Genomic DNA, 6,366 nt, shown 5'->3' with positions numbered 1-6,366 from the left:
CTTATGTATATATATATAACTATATATATATATATACGAAGAAACCAATAAAAGGTGTGTGTATAGATATTGAGCTTAACGTATTAAACACACATAATATAAACCTATACTAAATATACCAAAGCTTGATCTTGATCTTCAATAGGCTTGACTTGATATATTTGCGGATGAAGCTTGAACTCAATCTTTAAATTGAATTGCATAAGCTTCACCGACATTCCGCCAACCTCCTTTGGATATGATCGTTGAAGCTTTATTCCATCAATCCTCCAACTACGTTGTTTGTCTACAATACATAGGAATGTACAAACACTAGACAAACTGTAACAACCGTAATTTTCGATACGTATTTAAATAATTTTTCTAGTATTTAAAATGTTAAATTTTATTTTATTAATATTTTTCCTAATTTCTGGAATTTTCTGAGTTTTCAAAATAAATAAATAATAAAATATATATAGTCTTATATTTATTAATTCTGCTAAATATTAATATATGGGTTGATGATTTTATATATAATCATTTTGTAACTAATATTATAAGTGACCTTGTTAGTACATATGTAAATATATAAATATTTAGCTGTTATTTATTTATTAATATTATTATATGGTTAATTATTAGTATAATGATTTTTTTAAATATTATGAATAAATAAATAAATAAATATTTTGTAATCTTTTCTCTCCCTAATTTACTCTCATTTGAATTCTTTCCATAACTCCTCCCTAATCAATTCCATAATCACTTAACTCATTCCACTTTTACTCACTTGATTTTCTCTCACGTTCACACCTCTCTCCTCACATTTCTCTCTCCCCCTTATCACCAGCTCACTCTCTCTCCAATAAGTTGCACCTCGTATGCCATCAAATTCCCTATCAAATTTTCTACTGTCAATGTGGATAGGTCGTTGGCTTCCTCTATTGCGGTAGTCTTCTTTTCCCAATCCGAAGTAAGAGCCCGGAGGATTTTCCTAACCATCTCCACTTGTGTATAGTCCTTTCCTAACGCAATTAGGGAGTTGATGATGTCGGTGAACCTTGTGAACATTTCACCAATTGTCTCGTTGTCGTTCATCTTGAACATTTCAAACCTGTGCACTAAAACAGAAATTTTAGAGTCTTTAACCTTAGAAGTTCCTTCGTGGGTTACCTCAAGTGTGTGCCAGATTTGATTTGTGGTGTTGGAAGTAGACACACGGTTGAATTCATTCTTATCCATTGCGCAAAACAATGCATTCATTGCCTTGGCGTCAAGATTCGCATTTGTCCTTTCCACCAACGTCCATTCAGAGTATGGAGTAGTAGGCTTGTTGTAATCAGACTCCACTATGTTCCAGAGATCGAATCCTATCGATTGAAGGTAGATCTTCATCCTACACTTCCAGTCCTCAGCCGCTCCAGTTCCACCACCACCCGCCATCACCTCTTCCATCACCACCATCGCCTCCCTAGTCCAGAACCGTCATCACCATCTTCTCCTTCCACCCACAGCCGCCCCTTCACCACCAGCTCGAACCCAACGACCAGATCCGCGCCGTCGAACCCAAGCCTCGACCACCGTCGCCGCTGCAGTCCGAGCCCTCCCCCGCGTTGCAGCCCCTTCCCGACCAACCTCGCTGCCCAGATCCGACGACGCCAACGTCGAACCGCATCAGATCCCGCCACCAACGAAACCCCGAGGCAAGATCCCGATTCTTATTTAGTTTCATTCCAATTCTTATATTTGTTGTAGATTATTTATGTGCAAGATCCCGATCCTTGTTTAGTTTCGTTTCGGTTCTTATATTTATTGTAGATCATTTATCTGGTTCGGTCCTCCAGACCTACATCCAGTCCCCAAGCCTCGTTTGAGATTTCTCCACTATTTCCACTTGTAAAACCGCAAGCACTTGCAACCCACAAGCAAACCGTACAACCTTGACAATCTTTAATTGCCAATGCCACAACAATCTCTTCTTTCAAGAGATTATCAAACTGATATTATGAATCATTTACGTAGTTTAATTGTGACGTATTTATCTACGTGGGTTGTTGCTGAAGAATATTGACCTGAATAATTGATATGTGATAAATAGTATTTTTGGAATAATTATAATGAATTAAAAGAATTTAATTCGACAAAAGAATCATTTTTAAATAATTATAATAATTTAAAAGAATTTATTTTGGAAATGAATTAGTTTAGATTAATTGTTAAGTGAAATAATTTAAAATGAATTTATTTAGAAAAAGATTATTTTCTGAATTATGTAGATGTTGTTTATGATTTATATTTCTTATTTTGATTATCTGATATGCTATGATATTATTGCACATGATTTGTTGCATTGATTGTTTCATGTTGTGATTGAGAATCATTAGGAGTTTATGACTATAGTGACCCGTATGACACAGTTAGGATCTAGAACACTGTGTGTAGTTGACCTGGAATTATGAGAATTTGGGTGAGAAGTCTTGGTCCATGTGAGCAGTTGTGATGGTTGATGTATATTCCAGGCTCGCGCTGGTGAAGTTTGTGTAGTCACCGGGGTGGGTCTGAGGAGTTGAGCTATTTGTGATTGTTGATGTATATTCTAGGCTCGCGCCGGTGAAGTTTGTGTAGTCACCGGGGTGGGTCTGAGGTGTTGAGATATTTGTGATTGTGTGGTCGAATCTGGAGCCTCTGGTCGACCAGGTCCATATCTGGTCGACCAGACAGAGATTTTTCTGAATCTATGTTTCTGGCTCATCAATCTAGTCGACCAGACCTATCTTTGGTCGGCCAGAAACCATATTTTTAATATTTTCAATAGTTTAATAACTTATTCATATGTTGATTAAAATTAGGATTATACTTAGAATATTTTTTATGATTTTCTAAGTAAATAGTGTGTGTTGTGTGTGTGATCAAGGCTTGTACAAAAATTCTAAAAAAAATAAAATTTACATCTTTTGAACTTCATCTTTTGATCTTTGAAATAGCCTTGATAATTTGATTGTTGTTTTGAGATGTATATCTTGAATCTGCAGTAAAATATGTTAGATAAATAATGATTTGTTATCATCAAAATACAAGAGATATTGTAACATCAACCATGTTCCCAACACATAGTGCATCCGGGCACAACAAAAATGTATAACGACCTGAAGAGATACTTTTGGTAGAGTGGCATGCGTAAAGAGATTACGGAGTATGTGGTCAAGTGCTTTGCCTACCAACAAGTGAAGGCAAACCATCAGAGACCGGCATGAACCCTACAGCCTTTACCCATTCTAGAGTGGAAATGGGTAGACATTTTTCTATGGACTTTATTGTAGGATTAGCGAGATTGAAGAAAGGAAATGATTCAATATGGGTGATAGTTGACTGGTTGATGAAGTCAGCACATTTCATTCCGGTGAAGACGACGTACATGGCAGAGGCTTATGCGAGGATATTCATCCAGGAGATAGTAAGATTACATGGAGTTCCCGAAACAATTGTATCAGACCGAGGTTTAGTTTTCACTTCACACTTTTGGAGGAGCTTCCGTAATTCGTTCGGTAGCCAGTTGTCGTATTCTAGCATTTTCCACCTGCAGACAGATAGACAAACAGAGAGAGTCAACCAAGTGTTGGAGGACATGTTACGGGCATATGTTATAGATTTCCAGGGTAGATGGGAGGACCATATTCCATTGATTAAGTTTGCTTATAATAACAGTTATCAAGCGACTATTTGCATGTCACCATATGAGGCATTGTATGAGAGACCTTGTAGATCGTCCATTTGCTGGACAGAATCAGAAGACAGCCTATTGCTAGGACCGGAGTTAGTGAGATAGACTACAAAGAAGGTGGCAATAATTCGGAAGCACATTCTTACAGTGCAGAGTCTCCAGAAGAGTTATGTAGATCAGAGATAACGACCATTAGAGTTCCAGGTTGGGGACTATGTCTTATTGAAAGTATCACCAATGAAAGGGGTCCAACGGTTTGGTAGACGGGGAAAGTTATCCCTGAGGTATATTGGTCTGTTCAGGATAGTGGGGCGCATTGGAACCGTTTCATATCAGTTAGATCTTCCAACATCGATGTCGAGTATACATGATGTTTCGATGCTTAAGAAGCATCTACGTGACGAGGAGCAGCAGCAAGTGTTAGACACATCGGAAGTTGAGATTTTTGATGATTTGACTACTATTGAAATTCATGTGTGTATTTTTGCCAAGGAGGACAAGAAGCTTAGAAACAAGGTGATTCCTCTAGTTAAAGTTCAATGGAACCGGAAAGGAGCTGAGGAGGCTTCTTGGGAGCGTCAGGAGGATATGCGTCGCAACTTCCCGCACCTGTTTGAGCAGGTAAATTGATTGATTGATTCTAATTTTCTCTTGTTTATGATTGGTTTATATGGTTATATTTATGTTTAACGCTAGAATGGGGGTATTAACACTTAGCTCTTAATCATTCGGAATATATGGTATATATATGGGGGGTTCCTTATTTGGATTTGTCGCTCGACGTAATAGTTCCGCTTAGTTAGGAGTTAAGTGGAGGTACTCGTATTTTAGATGGTTAAATGTAGATATCGCTATGTTTCATATCTGGGGATTAATGGTATCAGATGTGTACGAGAGAGTTTCCTTATCTGGATAATACCAAAATTTATAAAAAAAAAATACCCTAAAATTTTCAAAAGTAAAAAACAATCTGAAATTCTCAATAATTACAAACAAGCTCATGAGAATCTAAAAATTGCAAAAACACTCTAAAAATTTTGAAATTCATAAAAAACACACTAAAATTTTTAGAAATTGCCAAAACCCTAAAATAATCCAAAAATTACAAACATCCCGCTAAATATAAGTGGGAGTTCTTTGTAATTTATGAAAGTTTTAGGGTGCTTTTTGTAAAAAATTGAATTTTTAGGGCCCATTTGTAATTGTTTGAATATCATAGGTCTATTTGTTATCTTTTTTATTTGAAGGTGTTTTTTAAAATTTCAAAGCTTTGGCTTGCTTTTCACAAAGTTTGAATTTTTATGTCATTTTTAGTTTTTAATTATCATGTGGCTATTTTTAAAATTATAATTATTAAAGTTTCAGGCTATTTTTGTAATTTTTGAATTTATTTTAAGGTTTTTTTTTGTGATTTCAAACTCTTTAGGGGTTGTTTGAAATTTTTTAAATTTTCTTTAACTATTCGGCGGTTTGTTTCACAAAAGCACCACATTTGAATATACCATAAGGGCGAGTAAATTGATACTTTAGCAAGGTAAGTTGGTAGTTTAACAATACTTTAAGGAAGAGTTAGGGCCAATTTGGTATTGTTATTTTAGAGTGATTCTGCTTATTTTTTTTAAAAAAACACCTAATGATATTGTTTAGTGAAAATATTTTTTAGCGTGCTTATTGAAATTGTTTTTGCTTTTAAGGAGATGCTTTTAGATACAACTTGAGGATGCTTTTAAAAGCAGCTTCTGCTTTTTTAGTTTATATTTCATATATGTCTTTTATCTTTTAACAATGATCATTAAGCATAGTTCTATTAAACACCTTAGTTGCTTTTAAAACAGTTTTTAATATTTGATTATGAAACTGCTATCAACAATTTATATAAGCTGCTTTTATAAATTGCTTTTATAAACAACTAATTATAAGCTCCAGCAATACCAAAGTAGCCCTTAGTCATTTTGTCCTACTTTTTAACAAATCAACCAAAGGCATGTATATAAAACTATGAACAAAAGTCGTGTATGTGCTAAGAGTTTTTGGTTAAGCCTATCACTAATGATACTTTCTTGACGGCTAGCTAGTTCAAAATTATTGGTGTCATAGAGGGTCAAAAGTAGTGGATAACCAACTTAGAAGTTTATGGGTCGCTATGAATGTAGTTCTAAAGAGCAATTGTAGAAACATGACTTCTGCATATCTAGTTCTGTTTTATATCGTGCTATGCTCTATGGATGTCGAATTAATGCGATGTTTCCCGCTCCATTTAAAACCAACGACTATTCTATGTTTCCAAAGGCTTTATCCATAGTCTAAACCAAAAACTATGACGTTGGATTCAAGTGCTAGAATGGCATAAGTAGGTTGGAGCCGCAAGAAACCTAAAAGGAAACAAGAAGGACCCCGACTGTTTTCTTGCAACTGAGATACCTTGCGTCGTCGTTGTTCATGAAACTTGTCTCATTATCTTCACAGAGTGTGGAAGATGGAATTTTATATCAGCGAGTTACCGTATAACTTATCATGGTTATATTTTTTTTTTATCTATATTGACAATTTTACAATTTTAACCTTGTTGATAGTGTTTTATCTTAATTTTAGTGGTGTTGTAGGCATTGTATACAAATAAAAATAAATAAAAACATATTTAAAGTAGAAAATCCAGTGATGCC

Source organism: Asparagus officinalis, chromosome 4 (genome assembly GCF_001876935.1).
Source record: "Asparagus officinalis chromosome 4, Aspof.V1, whole genome shotgun sequence".
In the NCBI taxonomy this organism is placed as follows: Eukaryota; Viridiplantae; Streptophyta; class Magnoliopsida; order Asparagales; family Asparagaceae; genus Asparagus; species Asparagus officinalis.
Note: the sequence above shows the minus strand (reverse complement) of the source record.